This window comes from Anomaloglossus baeobatrachus, chromosome 6 (genome assembly GCF_048569485.1).
Source record: "Anomaloglossus baeobatrachus isolate aAnoBae1 chromosome 6, aAnoBae1.hap1, whole genome shotgun sequence".
NCBI classification, from domain to species: Eukaryota; Metazoa; Chordata; class Amphibia; order Anura; family Aromobatidae; genus Anomaloglossus; species Anomaloglossus baeobatrachus.
This window is the reverse complement of record NC_134358.1, coordinates 343,186,737-343,210,887: the sequence shown is the minus strand read 5'-3', so window position 1 is coordinate 343,210,887 and position 24,151 is coordinate 343,186,737. Positions and strand designations below refer to the sequence as shown.

The following is a 24,151-nucleotide window of genomic DNA, read 5'->3' as shown; positions in this document are numbered from 1 at the left end:
TGCAGATTATATTTTCATATATATTATATATATATTTATTTTTTTTAAATAAAATATTTTTTTTTAACAAACGGCTTGGGTCCCCTCAAATTTTGATACCTAAAAATAATAAAGCCGACAGCTGGGGGCTGGTATTCTCAGTCTGGGGAGACCCAGGTTATTGAGCCTTCCACCCTAACAATACCAGCCTGCAGTCATCCAGGTTTGTCACATCCATTAGATCTAAAAATCCCAGAACTTTTCCTGGCTCTTCCCGATTGCCCTGGTGCAGTGGCAATCGGGGTAATAAGGGGCTAAAACCAGCTCACAGCTGCCAATAAGATCTAGATTAGTAATGATAAAAGACAATGAGACCACCCAATACTAATCTGTCAGTGAAAAGAAATACACAAAAACACCGAAAAAAATCCATTATTTGAAATAAAATACAAAATAACACCCTCTTACACTCATTTATTAACCCCGTAACACCCAGGTCCGACGTAATCCACACGAGGTTCCCCGACTATTCCAGCTCTGCTTCATCTAAAGTGACAGCGGGTGGACATAGAACATGAGCGGTGACATCATGCAGGTTATTTTTGGTCACAGCTGGGGGTTCCCAAGGCCCTCCACCTGTGATCACAGGTAACCTAACCTTAGATGACCCCTGAACGCAGTACCCTCACCTCAGGTGATGTCACTGAGTTCACAGACTTCCATCCCCTGGTAAAAAAAACAGTTTTTTCTTGCCAAGAGATGCAGAATTGCTGCTGAAATTTTTACACCGTCTTCATGCACCAAATCTACACCTACTGGCAAAAAAAAAAAATCGCATCACTATTGCATCAAAACCGCATGCTGTTTGATGAGTTTTTTTGCTTTGCTAGGAGGTGTAGACTGGATGTCGGAATATGCTCTAAAAATTTCAGCACCAAATCTGCATCTCATGGGAAAAAAAGCCTGCAGTTTTCTTCAAGGAGATACAGGTCTGTGAACTCTATGACTTCACTGAGTTCAATGAGATCACTTGAGGTCATTACCTGTGATCACAGGTGCAGGGCTGTGGGTACCTCTAGCTGTGACCGTAAATAGCCCGATTGACATCACCGCAATTTGTGCAGCTCATTCTCTGCCTGAAGCTCACAGCAGTGGGCGGTCATTATCTATGGTCGAGTACTGACACTTCGGATGTAGCCGATCTGGGATCGTCGTGAAACCTCATGTGGATTACAGCAAACCTGGGTTTTTTGGGGTTAATAAAGGGGTGAAAGAGGGTGGGTTTGTATTTTATTTCAAGTAAACACAAACTTTTTTTATTTCTTTTCACTCACAGATTAATAATGGGAGGGGCCCTCATAGACGCCTCCTATTAGTAAGCTAGGGTTTAGTGGCAGCTATGAGCTCTTATTAACCCCTTATAACGCTGACTGCCACCACACCAGGGCAATTAGAAAGAGCCGGATAAAGTTCCGGGATTGTTGCATCTAATGGATGCAACAAGTCCTGGGCGCCTGCAGGCTGCTATTTTTAAGCTTTCGGGGCCGAATAAGCATAGGTCTCACCAGCCCCCAGCTGTTGACCTTATCATGGCTGGGTATCAAAATTGGTAAGGGACCGTAAGCCATTTTTAAAATAATTTATTGACTTTTTTTTTTTTTTTTTTTTAAAAGCCACATGCAGCTACTTTTATTTTGAAAACACAGCTAAGATAAGCACATGGATGGGAGCACCAGCCTGTAGCAGTATTCTTTATCTGTGCTCGGTGTCAATCTGGGGGAACCCTACGTCAAATTTGTATTTATTTTTAAACCACGATAGAGCCGCAGACAGGGTTTGTGATCGCAAACAGTCCAACATGCTGTCACACAGGCAGCGGGCGCGTCTGACTGCAACCAATCACAGACGCCAGGACTGCTGATGGGTGGCGAAAGCAGTGAAAATGTATGAAGGATAATGAGCAGCCCCAGAAGTAGAATGAGTGACCCGGAGGCAGTGTTACAGCCGCGCCAGAGACTTGGTAAGTATAGCGTGCTTGCTTTATTTTTTTTTCTTTATTTTTAACTTAATTATTTTTATTATTATTATTTTTTTTTTTTATAAGCAGAGTTGCCGGACCCAGATTATTACCCGGAGTTACCTGAGAATTCTGGTCCGGGCCTGGCACTCGGGTACTTTTGAACTTGCGCGAATCCGAACTTTTACAGTCCACGACTACTGGACATGCAAACCGTTTAGTAATTATCCACAACTTTTCTGACCTGCTAATTAACAGAGAGCAAAAGAGAAGGGTGTTTGATACTGCGCCAAAGGATCACAGGAACAGATGTTTAGATTAATGCATCTTTATTTCATCCAGGTCTACGCGTTTCTGGAGCCACTGCCCCCTTCCTCAGGACCGTCAGGAAAGACAAAACATCAAATCTGTCTAAGACAGATTTGATGTTTTGTCTTTCCTGACGGTCCTGAGGAAGGGGGCAGTGGCTCCAGAAACGCGTAGACCTGGATGAAATAAAGATGCATTAATCTAAACATCTGTTCCTGTGATCCTTTGGCGCAGTATCAAACACCCTTCTCTTTTGCTCTCTGTTTTCTGCCATTTGGGTGGCTGCAGCCTTGGATCAGATTCTACATGCGAATATAGTTGTTGTGACTCTCACAACGACATCTGGTGAGTAGTTTCACCCTCCTCCCACCCCTTATATACTGGGGTAAGACCCTATATGCGCTTTTCTCTCCACAGATTTCTTGTCTGACCTGCTAATTGATTCTGGAACCTTTTCAAACATGATTACTGGACATGTGAATTTATCTGACGCAAGACATAAGATAACATTTAAATCAGTAAAATTTGTCTATGGAAATGTACTCCTTAAGCAACAGTGATTCTGATACACTGACTATTGCGGACAGAGCTAAGTAGAGGAGAGTTTAAGGCGGGCTTTGCACGCTGCGACATCAGTAACAATGTGTTACCGATGCTGCAGCGATAGTCCCGCCCCCGTCGCACGTTCGATATATAGTGAAAGTTGCCGTAGCGATTATTATCGCTACGGCAGCTTTACACGCACATACCTGCCGTGCGACGTCCCTCTGGCCGGCGACCCGCCTCCTTCCTTAGGGGGCGGGTCGTGTGGCGTCACAGTGACGTCACACGGCAGGCGGCCAATTGAAGCGGAGGGGCGGAGATGAGCAGGATGTAAACATCCCGCCCACCTCCGTCCTTCTCATTGCAGCCAGCGGCAGGTAAGTTGAAGTTCCTCGCTCCTGCGGCTTCACATACAGCGATGTGTGCTGCCGCAGGAGCGAGGAACAACATCGCACCTGTCGCTGCACCGGCATTATGGAAATGTCGGAGGCTGCAGCGATGATACGATAACGACGCTTTTGCGCTCGTTCATCGTATCAAAAAGGATTTGCACGTTGCGATATCGACTGCGACGCCGGATGTGCGTCACTTTCGATTTGACCCCACCGACATCGCACGTGCAATGTCGCAACGTGCAAAGCCCGCCTAAATATACCTAGGTTAATGGAAATATTAGCTGCAAGACACAACAAAGTGGAACAAGGTGGTGTTTACTTCTTAGAATAAGAACATTTGTTCCAATCTTGCCAACAGCAACTTGCTCCCCCAATATTCACCTGAGGTTTCTTTGATTGTATTATGGTTTCCACTCATGCACTAAAAACATACTGATATAGAATAGTTAATTTGTTTCTAGTTTCATATTTTGTCTAATATTTGGTCTAAGATTTTATCTCATGTGCAATGTTCTCAGAAACTGTGTTATGGGTAGTACCCTGGATAATGACAACAATAATAACAACAATAAGTTATCATGACATACTCCTGAGAAATGAGTGCGTGGGAGAACTTCCCATGGGAACTTTGCATGGAGTGTTACTTTGTAAATGGTATAAGAAACTGTCATGCACAGACAAGGGGATATCCTGCAAATAGTGCAACACAGACGTTACAAACAGGATGGAAGGTGAGAGGAAGGCCTTAATGATAGGGAGCGGGGGTTGGGACATCTCCTGACACTAACATGTGTCTGGCCTGCGTTCCCCTAAAGATCCCAAATGAGTCCTAACCCTTGTTGCAGTCACGTGCCTAGTCCCTAATTGTCCCTCCACTTACCCTGTATAGTGCCAAGGCCAGTGAGTACAGGAGACATCACCACTACTGCAATATAACACAGGGCAAGGAGGACAGAGAGAGGGACATAGACAAAAGGATATACAACAAACTTTACTGCTGCTACAAAACTCCAACAGTAAGACATCCAGCAGTCGAATGCCAGCAGCAAATCTCCATCAGCTACTATAGATGTCTTCCAGAGACTGGCTCCTTCCAAAGTAGACAGCTTAGCTATGAGAATCTATAACTGGCATCACATGTTAAGACATGTGATTATATATAGAGACTATTTATAGAGAACGGAAGTGGTCACAAAGAGCTGCAAACGAGATGAAGGCTCCAAAGGATACCCAGATAGGAAAGAATTCTTAAGCCCTACAGCACCAAAAGAAAACAAATACATTTAAACATTAGCTGCAGACCTGCGCATAATAAGGTGCAGTGATCTTCTGGTCCAAGACTCGCTAGAGGTCCCCCCATAACAGGGCACACCCATGACAGTAGGCAGATTACGGGCATAGGCTGGTTTCCCATGAGAGTTTTTTTTACCTGCGGCACAAATAGATTTTTTGCCGCAATGCCGAATCCTTTACAAATGTGTTGTCGTTTCAATACATTTGCAATCGAATCTCGGCAATATGTGGTCACGTGCGGAATACACTGGATCCGTTGCTTTGCGGTATTTTACCGTTGTTCAAAACCACGTTTTTATCCTCGGGCAAAATACTGCATGTCAATGGATCCGATAGATTGTGGCGGTACCTGCAATGTCTTTCAATGGGAGTCGGATTCTTCTGCAGTCTGCACCGGAAGTCGCCGTATCCTGACAGACACAGGATCCTGTTGCCTGTACTGAGCATGCCCAGAAAGCAGACTGGCGTAATCAGTACAGAAATCTCTCTCTCAGACAGAAGACCAGGATCGTGGAGGGGTGACAGGGAGTAATAAAGATAGAGTCCCTAAGTGTGTCTGTGTATTTATTTCTAATAAAGTATATTTTCTCTGTGTGGTGTCTTTTTTTGAACCCTTTATTGGAGATTCTTAATGGCCAGGTCAAACTTGGCCTGACATTAAGAATCTCTGGCTTAAGACCAGCTGGTAAAACAAATCTGGTATTAACCCCTTATTACATAGCGTGCCACCCGGCATCAGGGCCGCTGAAAGAGTTGGATACAGCGCCAGAAGATGGCGCTTCTATGAACGCGCCATTTTCTGGGGTGGCTGCGAACTCCAATTCGCAGCGGGGGGGGGGGGGGGGGGGGCAGAAAGCTTGGGCCAACCTGCAATGCAGATTCCAATCCCCAGCTGCCTAGTTGTATCTCGCTGGACACAAAAATTGGGCAAAGCCCACGTCTTTTTTTTTTATTATTATTATTTCATGGAATTCATGAAATAATAAAAAATAAAGGGCTTCCCTATATTTTTGGTCCCCAGCTGGGTACAAATAGGCAGTAGGTGGTTAGGGGCAGCCCGTAGCTGCCTGCTATACCTAGCATACAAAAATATGGCGAAGCCCACGTTTTTTTTGTTTTTTTTTGTTTTTGGGCAAAAAACAAAAGGGCTTCCCTGGATTTTCCATTGCCAGTAATATATTTTTATTTTTTTTTAATAACTGAAATTTTTATAAAAAATTTTTAAAGCATACAAAAAAAAAATAACGTGCGCAATTTGCAGAAGACATGTATCAGGATACACATCTTATTATCCATTACTTTAAGAAAGATAAGGACTAAAGTAATTCACGTACTCAAAGCTACTAGACAGGGATGTCCACTTTCACCACTATTATTTGATATCGCCATTGAACCATTAGCCCAACAATTTCTAAGATGTAAAAACTTCACAGGGATAATAGTGGGAAACAGAAATAAAGCTGACCTGTTTTGCTGATGACATGCTTTTATTCTTGGCAGATCCAGAAAAACAGTTGCAGCATATTTTAGATCTAATTGAATCTTTTGGAGTCTACTCAGGCTATAAAATAAATATAAATAAATGCCAGATGTTATTATTAAGACCCATGGGGTGGAGAACAAAGAAATTTCTGAACATAAAGGTGGTGAAGCAGTTTATCACATACCTGGGGATTAAAATAGGCACATATTCTATGGCCATGTATAGGCTTAACTACCCCCCGCAAATAGAAAAAATAACTAAAGAATTGGAGAGGTGGAAAACGCTTCCGCTTTCATTATTCGGCCGTATGCAATTGATCAAAATAATCAGTTTTGCGAGACTACTTTACCCAATGCAGACCATTCCAGTCCTTTTAAAACACATGGACGTAAACACAATTCAGAAGGCACATTCACCAAATTTATTTGGCAGGGCAAAAGACCTAGAATTTCATATAATAAATTGACTAGATTGAAAGGAGGGATGCAAATGCCTATGATGAGAGACTATTTAGCTGCCTTGACAAGACACGTCAAAGATTGGATATATAACAATCAGTACTTTTCCAATACTCAGCTGGAAAAAGAGCTAGCAAAACCCCTAGATCTAATCACAATATTACATATGAAAACAAAAGAACTCCCGCCACATATTAAACTCAGCTGCCTGCTAAATGACACCAGAGGAGCCTGGAAAGCAGTACGGAAACTATATAGTTCACCATTTAATATTTCAAAACACATCCCCATATGGAAAGACACACATTTTGAACAGGGACAACAAAACAAGCTTTTTGGGGAATGGAAACAAAAAGGTATTAAAAAAATAGAAGATCTATTAAACAAAGAAGAAGGCAGGGTCTTTAACTGGCAAGAAATGGTGAATAATATACTCACTGTCTAACAAACAACATTTTCAGTACAGACAACTGGTGAGCCATTACTCGTCCATAATGAAATGTTGGGGGACGTTGGGAATTAGAAACGGATTTGATATCTTGCTAGGTGGAAAAAAGGATCAGATATCACTAGCCACTTTATATGCCCATATACGAAGTCAACACGACTGAAGCAAAGAGAATGAATTGGGGGGGAAGTGGACCAATAAATTTGAAGGTGGAAATCTACAGGAAAAAATACTCAAAGGATGGTTAACTGTGAGAAAAGTGGTGGTTAACAAGCAATGGAGGGAGATGCAATTCAAACTAATGCACAACGCTATATACGCATTTGACCTTTCATACACAAACTCCCCTGCACACTATCTTAGCAGTTGCCCTAAATGTCACCTTCACAAGGCAAATCTGATACACTGCCTTTGGGAGTGCCCGGTGATAGCAAAGCTTTGGATGGATGCAATCAAACAGATAGACAAGACTTGGGGAATTAAAGTTCCAAAAGACCCGATACTCTGTTTATTCCATGCCACAAGTTGGGAAGGGAGAGAGAGGGATGAGCAGCTATTCATACCAAAAGCAGTGCAAGCGTTAATACTGTCGGTCAAAAAATGCATTTTGCGACACTGGCTTACAAAACAAGCACCAGTTATTTCAGAGGTGCTAGACACCACAAAAACATTGTTGTTCATGTATCAATTAGAAGCAGAAGATAGCAAAAAGAAACGCACGATTGGTTTCTTTAAGAAATGGAAAACATTCATAGAAAGGAATTACTCTCAAAAAGAGATCTCTAGTATAATCCATCGCTTTAAAGATACGGCGTGGTATAGCTGGGGAGAGATGGACGGCTCATTGGGGAGATTGAGAATAGAACGGTAAAATAAAGAACCCCTATGTTTTGATGTTAAAAGGTTAATTTAGGGTTTTTGTTGCACAATTTGAAAACTGAAATATGTATAATGTTGTGACAGAAAAATTTCAAAAAGGATGAGAATTGTTAAATGTCTGAGTATGCTTTTATTTCTGAAATTACTTGTTAACAACTCATCAAATAAAATTTGTTTAAAAAAAAAAAAAGAAAGATAAGGACTATAACAAGACAAACATTACAATATTAGACAAGAAGACAAGGGGAAAGAAGGTACAGAGAGTGCAGGTGAGTATATAGAGTTTCCGTGAGATTTCAGTCTCAAGGTCGTCCAAAGGCCAGCGGTGGACCTGCACGGAACTCAATGGGGTACGGAAGATATTCTCACCATTACAAAGGTAGACACATAAGGTACAGGGAAAGACAATGACACAACAGACAGCACATAATGCATAATATTTATACAGCTCAAGTATTACTGAAGAGGTACGGGGCCTCACATTGCCAGTGAATTTAACACCAAGCAATGGGGGTTAGCAGCCAGTAGCTGCTTGGGTTACCTTTAGCAATAGAGAATGAAGTGGAAGCCCACGCATTTGTTTTATCACTAACCCTAGGGTTAGGGTTATGTGTTTGGGGTTTTTGTTTTTTATATCTTTTAATGAATTTAAAAAAATTATCTACATGAGCTTTGCCCATCGAGCATCCGAGCATTTTACTGCTCACTCATCCCTACTCCTGACCACACAGCCAGCAGAACAAGTAATCAGATCAGCAGACTCCAGTGTCGGACGATTACTTGTTCTGTCTCCCCCTGCATCCATCGCAACGTGTGTGCGGGCTGTGAGGTCAGCTGAGTTCGTCCGGCACTGGTGTCAGCTGATCTGAACTCAGTTGAACTCCAGCCCGCACACTCTGTGATGGATGCAGCGGGACACAGAACAAGTAACCGGCCGACACTGGAGTCAGCTGATTACTTGTTCTACTGGCTAGGAGTTCAGCGGAGTTCAGATCAGCCGACTCCAGTGCCGGCCAAACTCAGCTGACCTCACAGCTCACACACGATCACACATGATCGGCAGTGAGCAGTGACTGCTGTTAACCTGCATCCACAATATGTGCGGGCTGTCAGATCAGGAGTTCAGCTGACTCCCAATCAGCTGACTCCAGTGCCGGACAATAAATTGTGTGTCCTGCTGCATCCAATAACAATTGCAGTTGCACATTCAATCCACAGGATCCGGTCATATGCCGTTGGCATTTTTTTTCCTATAGGGCTTCCCTATATTTTTGGTTCCCAGCCGGGTACAAATAGGCAGCAGGGGGTTAGGGGCAGCCCGTAGCTGCCTGCTGTACCTGGCTAGCATACAAAAATATGGTGACGCCCACGTCATTTTTTTTTCATAGGCAAAAATGATGTGAAACCAGTCATAATACACAGAATTGCATATCCTCACAACTTGCATGCCTTCTCTTCTTAAGCGTCAATGAGTAAGAGGGGCTAGTCCCATCTCTTAGTAGATTCCTCCCATAAACAAATGGACTCGTTACACTGAACGCCCTTTAGTACTCATCTTCTAGCATTGGCCTGACCAAGGATCCTCACCTCCAAACAGCGTAATGATGACTAACTTAATATTATAGTTACATAAGCGGAAAAAAAACCTAGGTCCATCTAGCTCAACCTTCCTCCACCAATTATACATTTTGTCACTAAGTCATTTATATCCGACAATGTTGTGTTTACTAAGGAAATCATCCAGCCATATCTGTAGGCCCACTAGAAGAACAGATGGGGGTACTATTGTGGAAGGATCATATCTGTGTGGCAACTGTAGTATTTGCCCTTTATGATTGTTAAGGACATTACTTTTGCTAATATGTTTCCATCGCTACAGAAGCCAAGAGGATTCTTTAATTGTCGAACAAGGAACTTAGTCTATGGACTGATCTGTGGATGTCCAAAGATCTATGTCGGACGAGTCAAGAACTCAGCAAAAGGATCCAACAGCACATGTCAACTATAAGTACGGCAAGCACAGACTTGGAGAAGTGCAAGACAATATCTTTAGTGGCAGCACACTTTTTGGAAGAACATGGTGGGCGAGTGACTAATGTTAGGATTCTAGAACTAGAGGGGTTTAGAACAAACATTAGAGGAGGTAATATATCCCTTGACTTACTTAGGCGTGAATCAGCTTGGATCTTTCAAATAGTCTTGCCCTTATAGGATTAAATGAGGAACTCCTGTTTACGGGGTTTTATAAGCAGAAATAATTAAAGACTCATGAATGGTCAGCATCTGTCTATGGTGCTTGATGGTCCTATCTCTCCTCAAAAGTGTCTTCTTCCACTTAGATATAATTATATATAGTGCCTACAAGTAGTATTCAACCCCCTGCAGATTTAGCAGGTTTACACATTCGGAATTAACTTGGCATTGTGACATTTGGACTGTAGATCAGCCTGGAAGTGTGAAATGCACTGCAGCAAAAAAGAATGTTATTTCTTTTTTAAAATGTGAAAACTTTATTCAGAGGGTCATTTATTATTCAACCCCTCAAACCACCAGAATTCTGTTTGGTTCCCCTAAAGTATTAAGAAGTATTTCAGGCACAAAGAACAATGAGCTTCACATGTTTGGATTAATTATCTCTTTTTCCAGTCTTTTCTGACTAATTAAGACCCTCCCCAAACTTGTGAACAGCACTCATACTTGGTCAACATGGGAAAGACAAAGGAGCATTCCAAGGCCATCAGAGACAAGATCGTGGAGGGTCACAAGGCTGGCAAGGGGTACAAAACCCTTTCCAAGGAGTTGGGCCTACCTGTCTCCACTGTTGGGAGCATCATCCGGAAGTGGAAGGCTTATGAAACTACTGTTAGCCTTCCACGGCCTAGACAGCCTTTGAAAGTTTCCACCCGTGCCGAGGCCAGGCTTGTCCGAAGAGTCAAGGCTAACCCAAGGACAACAAGGAAGGAGCTCCGGGAAGATCTCATGGCAGTGGGGACATTGGTTTCAGTCAATACCATAAGTAATGTACTCCACCGCAATGGTCTCCGTTCCAGACGAGCCCGTAAGGTACCTTTACTTTCAAAGCGTCATGTCAAGGCTCGTCTACAGTTTGCTCATGATCACTTGGAGGACTCTGAGACAGACTGGTTCAAGGTTCTCTGGTCTGATGAGACCAAGATCGAGATCTTTGGTGCCAACCACACACGTGACGTTTGGAGACTGGATGGCACTGCATACGACCCCAAGAATACCATCCCTACAGTCAAGCATGGTGGTGGCAGCATCATGCTGTGGGGCTGTTTCTCAGCCAAGGGGCCTGGCCATCTGGTCCGCATCCATGGGAAGATGGATAGCACGGCCTACCTGGAGATTTTGGCCAAGAACCTCCGCTCCTCCATCAAGGATCTTAAGATGGGTCGTCATTTCATCTTCCAACAAGACAACGACCCAAAGCAGACAGCCAAGACAACCAAGGCCTGGTTCAAGAGGGAAAAAAATCAAGGTGTTGCAGTGGCCTAGTCAGTCTCCTGACCTTAACCCAATTGAAAACTTGTGGAAGGAGCTCAAGATTAAAGTCCACATGAGACACCCAAAGAACCTAGATAACTTGGACAAGATCTGCATGGAGGAGTGGGCCTAGATAACTCCAGAGACCTGTGCCGGCCTGATCAGGTCTTATAAAAGACGATTATTAGCTGTAATTGCAAACAAGGATACCCAGAAAAACCCCACTTCTTACCCCGAGACATAAAAAAGCGAGGCTGGAGTTTGCCAAAACTTACCTGAGAAAGCTTAAAACATTTTGGAAGAATGTTCTCTGGTCAGATGAGACAAAAGTAGAGCTTTTTGGGAAAAGCCATCAACATAGAGTTTACAGGAAAAAAAAAAGAGGTATTCAAAGAAAAGAACACGGTCCCTACAGTCAAACATGGCGGAGGTTCCCTGATGTTTTGAGGTTGCTTTGCTGCCTCTGGCACTGGACTACTTGACCGTGTGCATGGCATTATGAAGTCTGAAGACTACCAACAAATTTTGCAGCATAATGTAGGGCCCAGTGTGAGAAAGCTGGGTCTTCCTCAGAGGTCATGGGTCTTCCAGCAGGACAATGACCCAAAACACACTTCAAAAAGCACTAGAAAATGGTTTGAGAGAAAGCACTAGAGACTACTAAAGTGGCCAGCAATGAGTCCAGACCTGAATCCCATAGAACACCTGTGAGGAAATCTCAAAATGGCAGTTTGGAGAAGGCACCCTTCAAATCTCAGGGACTTGGAGCAGTTTGCCAAAGAAGAATAGTCTAAAATTCCAGCAGAGCATTGTAAGAAACTCATTGATAGTTACCGGAAGCAGTTGTTCGCAGTTATTTTGGCTAAAGGTTGTGCAACCAAGTATTAGGCTAAGGGTGCCAATACTTTTGTCTGGCCCATTTTTGGCGTTTTGTGTGAAATGATCAATGATTTGATTTTTGTTTCATTCTCTTTTGTGTTTTTTTCATTGCAAGTAAAATAAATGAAGATAATAATACCAAAGAATTTGTGATTGCAATCATTTTCAAGAAGAAACTGAGTATTATCTGACAGAATTGCAGGGAAGCCAATACTTTTGGCCAGCACTGTACAAACACATAGCGCACATTATTTTTTATTATTATTGTTTATTTATAGAGCACCATTGATTCCATGGTGCTGTACATGAGGGGGTTACATACAGAATACATGTACACGTTACAATAGACAGACTAGCACAGGGGGAAGAGGGCCCTGCCCTTGCGGGCTTACATCCTAAAGGATTTTGGGGAGGAGACAGTAGGAGGGGCGGCAGCTCCGCACGGTGGTGGGGCGGCAGCTCCGCACGGTGGTGGGGCGGCAGCTCCGCACGGTGGTGGGGCGGCAGCTCTGCACGGTGGTGGGGCGGCAGCTCCGCACGGTGGTGGGGCGGCAGCTCCGCACGGTGGTGGGGCGGCAGCTCCGCACGGTGGTGGGGCGGCAGCTCCGCACGGTGGTGGGGCGGCAGCTCCGCACGGAGGTGGGGCGGCAGCTCCGCACGGTGGTGGGGCGGCAGCTCCGCACGGGGGTGAAGCAGTGAGGTCATTGAAGGTTATAGGCATTTCACATGCACATGCATTTATACACTGAACACACACACACACACACACCTGGATACTCACCTGTCCCTAGTGGTGCTGTCCCGGCGGTTTCCCCAGTATGCTCCGGCTTCCAACTCTTCAGTGCAGTGAATATTCAGTAAGTATAATGAGAGGCGGTCAAAAGCTCGAGGCAGCAGAGCAAAAGAAACAGTGCTGGATACAGGTAAATATAGAAAATATTTTACTTAAAAGACACGTGTTTTCACAGGGGGGGGGAAGAGAGAGCGAGAATACACACACACACACACACACAACACTTATACACAGTGTACAGCCATATAGACACACATATATACAGACAACACGTACACACAGCGCACAGCCATATCGCCAGTTCAGCCAGTGCGGTGAACAGGGGCCTGAAGGTTCAGGGGGCCCTTGCTCGCTGCTAAGTAATGAGGGCAATCTGACCTGTTTTCCGGAGCTCCAGGCACCGGCGGGAGGCCTTGGTCATATCGCCTTTATTACGTACTGTGTGCCGGGCACCGCACAGTCAGTGCAGGCAGCAGAACGCAGGAAGCTGTCCTCTGTTCCCTGCCCTTTCTCTGTGACACATGCGCGCTCCCTGATGTCCTCAGTACGGTGCGTGTCAAACTTCCCTCCCGGCAGGAGATGAAGCGACACAGCCGGGGCCTTCACGAAGAGAAGCAGTGGCTGGGGCCCCTGGGAGAACAGCATCGGCGCAGTCAAGGCCCGTACAAGAGAGGAACCAGCTTGGCGGGGGACACGTACGAAAGTGCCTGAGGAGGGAGAGGTGAGTGGTAACTAATAACCTGAAGAGGGGTTACTGGTGACTAATATTGGGCGTGTAGTGATGTCTATGGGGGTGTAGTGATGTCATTTTACAGGTGTAGTATATAGGGGTGTAGTGGTGTAGTTTATTACAGGTGTAGTATATGGGGTGTAGTATATGGGGCTGCAGTATACATTGGTGTAATATATAGGGGTGTAGTATATAGGGGTGTAGTATATGGGGGTATAGTATATAGTGGTTTAATATATGGGGTGTAGTATATGGCGGTGTAGTGATGTAGTTTATTACAGGTGTAGTATATGGGGGTGTAGTAAATAGTGGTGTAGTTTATGTGGGAGTAGTATATGAGGGTGTAGTATATGGGAGTATAGTATATAGTGGTGTAGTATATGGGGGTGTAGTATATGAGGGTGTGGCATATGGGGTGTAGTGATGTAGTTTATTACAGGTGTAGTATATGGGGGTGCAGTGATGTATATTATAGGTGTAGTATACGAGGGTGTAGTGATGTAGTTTATTACAGCTGTAGTATATAGGGGTGTAGTTAACTACAGGTGTAGTATATGGGAGTGTAGTGATATAGTTTATTACAGGTATAGTAGATGGGTGGTGTACTGATGTAGTATACAGGGGTGTAGTTTATTACAGGTGTAATATATGGGGGGTGTCACGGAGCTGTAAGGAGGCGTCACCAGGTATGTCCGTCCTTGCCTGACATTGCCATGCCTTGAGTGATGTTGCGGCGAGCAACAAGACAAGACGGTACTGACGAGAGAGAGAGAAAAAAAATACATACACATTATGTTTATTTACATTAAAAATACACACAGCCTTTAACACATTAAATTAGCCCCAAAAGCACAAACACTGTGACACATGTCCACTGCTCCTGTGAGCACCACTAAGCATAGACAGATGTTCATTTCACCGCACTCCCGATAGCATCGGGCCTATTTTAGTTTATACATATAAATAAGATTTCCCCTGAGATGTCCTTTTTTCTAAGCAAAAAAAATTCAATGTTTTCAACCTCTCATTATAACGCAGGCCGTCCATTCCTTCTAGTTGCCTGCTTTTGAACTAACTTTAACTTCTGAATGTCCTTTTTAACATGTGGAGCCCAAAACTGGATCCCATATTTCAGATTTGGTTTTACAAGTTATTTATAGAGGGGTAACAGTATCTTGGTATCTAATTTCTCTTTTCACACACCCTAAAATCTTGTTTGCTTTAACAGTTGCTGCCTGACATTGTGTACTGCTGCTCAGCTTACTTGTAATCAAAGTACCCAAATCTTTCTCCTGTTCTGTAGACCTGAGTTTACTTCCATTTAATGTATGTGCAGCAATAGGATTATTTCCGTTCTAGGTGCATTTATCATTTTTAAATCTCATTTGCCAAGGGTACGCACATTCCGACATCATTCAAGATCATTTTGTAACATTGTATCAAGGTCTACGTTTCATATCGTACATAGTTTGGTGTCATCAGCAAAGACAGACACTTTATGCTTAATCCTATCCACAAGATAATTAATAAAGGGATTAATAAGTATCGATTTTAGCACAGATCCCTGCGTTACCCCACTGCTGACTATAGCCCAATTAGACTGTACCTATCTTGTAGCCAATTCCTTACCCAGGTGCATATAGTTTCCCCTAGTCCCTGCTTCTGGAGATTCATTACAAGGTTGTTATGTGGCACAGTATCAAATGCGTTTGAAAAGTCCAATTATATCTGTGTTACCCATTTCCAGATTTGCACTTACCTCCTCATAGAAACCCATCATGTTGGTTAGTCACAACTAATCTTTCATGAATCCATGCTGGTTATCAATTATTTTAGTATTGTTTCTCATACAGTATATCATTGCATGTCATCTCTTAAAATGCCCTTAAAAAACCTTGCATACCACTGATGTCAGACTGACCAGTCAGTTGTTGCCTAGATTCACCCTCTTACCCTTCTTAAATATCGGTACTACGTCAGCTATTCTCCAATCCTGAGGTACCAACCCTATTACAAGAGAGTCTAAGACGGGGCCCGTGGGGAACCTTTTTACTGCCGTGGGCAATTTGGAAATTTCTGCCAACGTTCGGGGGCCGTACAAAATTATCAGTGATAAAATGAACTGGCTATATTTGGTCAAACAGTTAATTAACTCACCCCTATTGTGGTGGCCGGAGCTGCTTCTGTTTTGCGCAGCTGTGATGTTCAGCGATACTTATGTTGCTTCTCTCTTTTCCAGGTTTGTCATGGTCTGGAGCACAAGCAACTCTTTGTGATAATAAGATTGGTAGACTATATATATCACACAACAGACACATGGACTGGTGTATATAAATCACAGGAGACACATACATGACTGAAAGTGCTGTTGGCATATACATCACATAAGAGACGCTGGGACTGCTGTATATACATCACATAGGAGACGCTGGGACTGCTGTATATACATCACATAGGAGACGCTGGGAATGCTGTTTATACATCACATAGGAGACGCTGGGACTGCTGTATATACTGTACATCACAGGAGACACCTACATCACTGGATACACTGGGGGCAAATACATCACACGAGGGGCTGGGGACATGTATATGCCCCCAGCCCCCTCCTGTGATGTATATGCTTTCAGCCTCTCCTTTGATGTATACGTGCCCAGCCAATCCTGTGAAGTATATGCGCCCAGCCCCTCCTGTGAGATCTATGCGCCCAGCCCCTCCTGTGAGATCTAAGCGCCCAGCCCCTCCTGTGAGATCTATGCGCCCAGCCCCTCCTGTGAGATCTATGCGCCCAGTCCCTCCTGTGAGATCTATGCGCCCAGTCCCTCCTGTGAGATCTATGCGCCCAGTCCCTCCTGTGAGATCTATGCGCCCAGCCCCTCCTGTGAGATCTATGTGCCCAGCCGCTCCTGTGAGATCTATGCGCCCAGCCCTTCCTGTGATGTATATTCCCCAGCCCATTCTGTGATGTATATGCCCCCAGCCTCTCCTGTGATATGTATGGCCCCAACATTTCCAGTGTGATGTATATGCCCCATCCCCTCTTGTGATGTATATGCTCCTAGCATATCCAATGTGATGTATATATCACAGAAGGGGTTGGGGCATACACATCACAGGAGATGCTGGGGCATATCCATGACAGGAGGGTCTGGGAGCATATACATGGCAAGAGATGCTGGGGGCATATTCATGACAAGAGGGGCTGGGCAACAGACATTACTAGTTCACTGGGAGGCATAAGCATTGCTGTGGTGCACAGATGGCACTGGGGGGGCACAGACATCACTAAGGCAACACAGAGAGCACAAGGGGGGCATGGACATCACTAGGGGGTCATGGACATCACTAGGAGGGCACAGGCATCACTAGAGGGCCACAAGCATCACTAGGGGGGCACAGGCATCACTAATGGGGGGCACACAGACCTGACTAAGGGGGGGCACACAGACATGACTAAGGTGGGGCACACAGACATGACTGAGGGGGGCACACAGACCTCACTAAGGGGGGCACACAGACCTCACTGAGGGGGGACACGCAGACATCACTGAGGGGGGGGACACAGACATCACTGAGGGGGGGCACACAGACATCACTGAGGGGGGGCACACAGACATGACTAAGGTGGGGCACACAGACATGACTGAGGGGGGCACACAGACCTCACTAAGGGGGCACACAGACCTCACTGAGGGGGGACACGCAGACATCACTGAGGGGGGACACACAGACATCACTGAGGGGGGGCACACAGACATCACTGAGGGGGGGCACACAGACATCACTGAGGGGGGGCACACAGACATCACTGAGGGGGGGCACACACACATCACTAGAAGAAGACTGGGGAGGCTGCACACAGCACTTGGAGCTGCACACAGCAGTGGAGGCGGCATGCTGCAGCGTAGAAGGGGCGTGGAGCATGTGGCACACAGCGTCGTGTAGCGGGCGGCACACAGCGTCATGGAGCGGGCGGCACACAGCGCCATGCGGCACACAAGCGCCGTGAAGGGCGGCACAAAAGCGCCGTGCAGCGGGCGGCACACAAGCGCTGGAGAGTGGGCGGCACACTGCTGGAGGCGGTGAAGGTGATGTGGGACAGAATCGCAGAACGATAAACTCGCCACAAAGTAAGTCCTGGGCACGCTGGCACCTGCCACAGAGAGCGCTCAAGCGCGCAAGCAGCACATGTGGAGATTTAAAGGGCAGGCCACCGGTAATACCACAGCGGCGGCCGTAGCACTGCCGCCCCCGGAAATCTGCCCGCGGGCCGCAGAGAAGGTCATGGCAGGCCGCGGGTTCCCCACCCCTGGTCTAAGAAGACAAGATACAGTGGTCTGTCAATTACTGACCTAAATTCCCTTAATAACCATGGATGAATGCCATCTGGCCCAGGGGATTTGTCAATGTTTAACTTACTCAGATGCAGGTGTACTTCATCTTGTGTTAAATTAGTTCTATCAGGGCGGGGAGACTTTGATTTTTGCCTTGTTGAATGATCTCTGAAGTAGTCAGTTCCTTGGTGAAAACCGATGAAAAGTGTCTCTTTAATATCTCAGCCTTTTCTTTGCCCTCTGTATTATTTTATATGACTGACTGATAGATCCTGCCCCCAGTGCAGTATCATGTTGACCCATCATGGAGGGTGTATCACACCAAACAGCCCAGCAAATGCAAGCAGCATACTATTTGCTCCCAAACGCCACATGCCTGTTCACTAGCCAATAGTCGCCACCAACCCGCATCATCCTACGACAAGTTATGATACTACTCCCATGACCTTATTTAAGTGCTTCAATTGGCGCTCATCTACAGTTACACATAGCGCTACCAGAGTCTTATAAAATCAAACACATGGTTATCAACAGTACTGGTGGGGCTCCTATCATATATCTCTCTCCATTCATTATACCAAGATCTCTTCTCTCTGACTAATATTCTATATACCTATTTCTGGTGTTATGTCCTATATACAATTTATTGAACCTACTCTGAAGGTTGTACTTTTCCTTCTCTCAAATAATCATGTTTATAATAACCTCTAATTAGGTTGTACATCCTCTATTATATTTTTAGCTGATGTTATAACAAAATACCATACATCTCATCTTGGGACACCTGACTACAAAAAGTTGCATAATATGCTTTTTCTTTTACATTGTACATCCTCTGTTGTATTTCTTGCTGATGTCGTAACAAAATTTCATGCATGTATGCCTGGGTCATTACTGACTACATAAGGATGCATAAAATATCCTGTAAGTGCTTGTCATACGCTGGTATCTATCTCTGCAGAATCACGCTCTTTATATGCATTACGGTATTTTAGGCCTATATTCTTCACCATATTTTGGCATTATCATCTGCCCTTTATTTATAAACCAATGTTACTCTTGATCTTTGTAAGTATGGAAATAATATTTCTCTAAGCTTTTCTCTGTTTATCACTAATTGCTTGGTGCACAATTATCCCAGTTTATCCATATTTTTATCCCAATAGCAAAAGTTGGAAAAAGATTCCAAGTATTAAAACATCACTTCTTGGTCGCAATTAAGACACACTGTCCAAATCTTTACTTAATGTACCACTTACTTGAAAAAGTGTACACATTTGCAGTGAATATTTTTTTCATGTTCTTTGGGACTCCACTCCCTTTCTCAAGCACCTCCAGAAATTATGTAAGATTTTTTTTTAAGATAATCCCACAATTAGGCCTCACTGGTGATTCTGTAGTTTAACTTTTGGAGTAGACCCTCTTAGTCACAAGTGTTTAGAGAAGTGAATGCACACAGGCAGTGAGAATATGCAGTTTTGTTTACTGCCCTGTACTTTTTTATACAATTTACAAAGTAAAACTCCATGCAAAGATTCTATTGGAAGTTCACCAACAGCCCCCTTTCTTAGTATTATGTCAAAATAACTTTTAACCCCTTCAGCCCCCGGGCACTTTCCGTTTTTGCGTTTTTGTTTTTTGCTCCCCTTCTTCCGAGAGGCATAACTTTTTTATTTTTCCATCAATCTTGCCATATGAGGGCTTGTTTTTTGCGGGACGAGTTGTACTTTTAAATGAAACCATAAGTTTTACCATATAGTGTACTGAAAACGGCAAAAAAATTCCAAGTGCGGAAAAATTGCAAAAAAAGTGGGATTGTACAATAGTTTTTGGGATATTTTATTCACCGTGTTCACTATATGGTAAAACTGATGTGTGGGTATGATGCCTCAGGTCGGTGCGAGTTTGTAGACACCAAACATGTATAGGTTTACTTGTATCTAAGGGGTTAAAAAAATTCACAAGCTTGTCCAAAAAACGTGGCGCACGTTTTGCGCCATTTTCCAAAACCCGTAGCGTTCTCATTTTTCAGGATCTGAGGCTCAGTGATGGCTTATTTTTTGCGTCTCGACCTGACGTTCTTAACGGTACCATTTTTGCGCAGATGCTACGTTTTGATCGCCTGTTATTGCATTTTGCGCAAAATTTGCGGCGACCAAAAAACGTAATTTTGGCGTTTGGAATTTTTTTGCCGCTACGCCGTTTACTGATCAGATTAATTGATTTTATATTTTGATAGATCGGGCATTTCTGAACGTGGCGATACCAAATATGTGTGCATTTTTTATTTTTTTAACCCTTTAATTTTCAATGGGGTGAAAGGGGGGTGATTTGAACTTTTAGGTTTTTTTATTTTTTTTTAATTTTTTAAAACTTTTTTTTTTACTTTTTCTTTTTATTTTACTAGTCCCCCTAGGGGGCTATTGCGATCAGCAATCCGATTGCTCTGCACTATCTGCAGATCTCAGCTACAGAGCTGAGAACTGCAGATTTGCTGCTGCACTTTCAATGCCAGCTGTATTCCGGCATTGAGAGGAAGTGACTCATGTTAGCTACAGGCGTCATCACATGACCCTGTGCTACCATGGCAACCGCCGAAAGTCATGTGATCATGTCACGTGACTTCCGGTGGGGGCGGGGTAAGTCACTGTCATGGCGGCGCCCATATATATATCGCTGCCAAGACTTTGGCAGCGAAATGTAAGGGGTTAATGGCCGCGTGTGGAAGCGATTCCACCCGCGGCTAGCAGGCACACATATCAGCTGTTGATAACAGCTGATATGTGCGCGTCTCGCCGCCGCCTGCTGGCGGCAGGGGGCGGGGCTTACCGGCACACGATCCATGACGTATCTAGTATGTCATGGGTCATTAAGGGGTTAATCATTATCCTTTTCCTAGTGTATTACCCGTAACACAGTTTTTCAGAACATTGCATATACAGTTTTTTAGAACATTGCATATGAGATAAGGAAATATTAAACCAAATATTATACAAATTATGAAACTAGAAATCTATATTATAATATATATCACTTTCCCCTTATGCAGATGGTGTAACTTCCATCAAGAGGTTAGTTGGTATCACCACAAGGGCTTCTGTCTCAGGGGTCTAGTACCCATGAGGGAACTTCCTACTGGCATCACCTATCCACCATCCATGCAGACACCCACAACCAATTAATAGTAGTCACATATCATCCGGGGCTGATTTCTTACTGGAATAATCCAGCTACTCCCAATAAAAGAAACATAATTCTCTATCTTAAAAAACATGGAAAGTGAAAAGACACAGAATATAGTATGTTAATTGGCTTTTCATAAAAGGTTATCCCAAGTGTGTGTTTTAGAATGACTACCCATGTAATAAATTACTTTTCATTCTGGCCCTTTCGATAAAGGGATTTCCTGGTTAAAACAATAATATCTAAACTGACCTTATCGACAAAGCTTTAAAACATTGCAATATAATGTAGTTAGGGGCAATGATAAAAAGTGTAGAGATGTTAAAAGTAATAATGCGAGATATAATATCAGATCTAATGAGACCGTTTAATTTTCTTTTAATAATGAGCGTTTTAAGAGATTGATTGCATTATTTAAATGAAGACAAGCTAGCGCTTCAGGAAATGAATTACAAGAGTACTTTGTGGAATATTGCTCGCTCACACAAGCAAATAATAAGAACGAGGGCTTTCAGATGTTTTATCAGATAGCCCTTAAGCCACTAATAGTCTATGGAGCAGTGCCAATGAACTTTGTTTTTCTTTTTAAAAAGCAGATTAGGTTCAGCTGTGATTAGCAGAGCAGGTCAGATGACACACGCCAATTCAAGTCTATGGGTGCATAAAAATCATAGGACAAAGTGCAATCAGACACCCAAGGGCTCACAGAATAGAGAAAATGGTGAAATAATGTTCTCAATTTCTATTCACCTATGCTCCGATTCATTTTTATGGAAATAGTCCCACATTCACTAAAGTGTATTCTGGAATTTAAACATACTGTATTTTTATCCAAAATGTTTAAAATATCTAACGTTCTGATTTTTGACAGTCTCACTATTATGGGAACATTTCTGAAACTGGCAGGTTTTCTGTCATTAATGATAGTACAAATAAGTGTCTATGTGTTGCCAAACCAATATTCTCGGAGGGGGTTACTTATGCAGACAATGAGGATAAAAGCACGACTTGACTGCTTGACAACAACTGACTGAACTCTATAAAGAATATGATAATGGTGGGATTTACTATATAAAGCATAAGAGGAAAAGCATAAGAGGAATGAGGATCTCCATTGTCCCTCCCACCAGGGTATGTACTCTCTCTCTCTGTTCACTAAAAGGGAGGATAGTTTGCTTACATTTTAGCTCTCCTCGTGGAAGAGGAGAAAATAATTCTGGATCAGTGTAATAGGAAATTAAAATGAGTCTTTTGAACAGGTTAAGTGGTATTCAAATCACCCAAAATATTAGAAAATCAAAAATATATTTCAGGAGAATGTGGAAAAATGAATGACCTTCAGTGCCTTGAAAAAGTATTTATACCCAGTGAACTTTTCCACATTGATAATATATAAATGTATTTTATTGGGAGTTTATGTGATTTACCAACACAAGATACCAAGTATTTGTGAAGTTTAAAGCAAATGATATGTGGTTTTCCAAATATTTTAACCCCTTAGCGACCCATGACGTACTGGGTACGTCATGGATTGTGTGAGGTTAATCCCCGCCACCTGCCGTGGAAAGGCCACTGCGATCTGCACACACAACTGATTTCAACAGCTGATATGTGTGCCTGCTGGTCACCAGTGAAATCACGTTCCGCCAGCGACTATTAACTCCTTACATCTCAATGCCAAAATCTGGCAGCAAGATGTATATGGGGCTATATGGAGAAGGCACTTGAGTGCTTTGGATTTGGGGGGCCAATTTTGTCATCTATTTTAGCACTTTATTACTGTCCCTCAGCCCAGGAGTATTCATCTGGGTTATTGTCTCAAATTCAGTATAACCAATGGAACGAGGCAAGGATGCCCTCTCTCTCCACTGATTTGTGTTTTACTGATGGAACCATTTGCCCAAACAATTAGGAAGGGGAGAGGAATCTCAGGAATTTTGGTAGGTAGGTTGGAGAACAAGATAGGTCTCTTTGCGGACGATGTCATTTTGTGTGTTACAAACCCTAAGGTATCTCTGCGTCATATTTTTCGTTCTATTGCCCAGTTTAGCCAAGTTAGTTATAATAAAGTCAATGTGAGTAAATCACTGATATTAAATATGGGTATTTCAGAGAATGTAAAAAAAGTATAGAAGTGGAATCCCCACTGATATTGGCAACAGACAAAATTCCTGACCTGGGCATTCACTTAACATTTCCAATCAAAAACTTGGGAAAAGTTAACTACTCTAATTTACTGCAAACTATAACAAAAGAGATGCAAGCATATACCAAAGCATTAGCGTCCTTGATAGGTCACGTTTCTATAGTTAAAATAATGATCCTGCCCCGGGTCTTATATTACTTTCAAAATTTACCTATTAAAGTATCAATAAAGACCCTAAATAAAATCCAGTCGGCCCTAACAAGCTTTATATGGAACTGTCAAAAAGCAAGAGTTTCAACAAAGCTCTTGTACATGCCAATAGATGCGGGAGGTTTGGGGTTCACACTGATGGACCAGCCTAGATATTGGTGAATGGAGGATACATCCAAGGCTTGGGTACAATTGGAAACCCATATAGTTAAACACCCTCGATGGCCTCCTTTATGTGGCACCTTCACCTCTCGGAAAAAATGAATATTCCAGACTATCCTACAATCCGGGCAGCCACAGGTATATGGTTATCGAGAAAGAAGGGCCACAGGTTGATCCCTACGAGAATAAACAAGATTCCATTGTTGGTAATTAATAGAGTAATTCCCTTTGTTAATTTAGATGAATGTATAGCAAACGGCATACTCTTGATGGGTTGCATTATGAGGGGTTTAGAACTAATCAGCTTTTCGGATATAATCGATAAATTTGGAGTCAACAAAAGAGATTTTTATAAATATCTACAAATTCGGCACTTAGTAACTGGGGTAACATCAGAACATGATAT

The 24,151-nt window shown here is 43.4% G+C and overlaps 1 protein-coding gene across 14 annotated transcripts in view; it reads right to left on the bottom strand.

Moving 5' to 3' along the window:
* Positions 1–24,151, bottom strand: part of TRIO (trio Rho guanine nucleotide exchange factor) — a 3,493,742-nt gene that overhangs the window by 2,431,345 nt on the left and 1,038,246 nt on the right. The gene's annotated exons all lie outside the window — the stretch shown is intronic.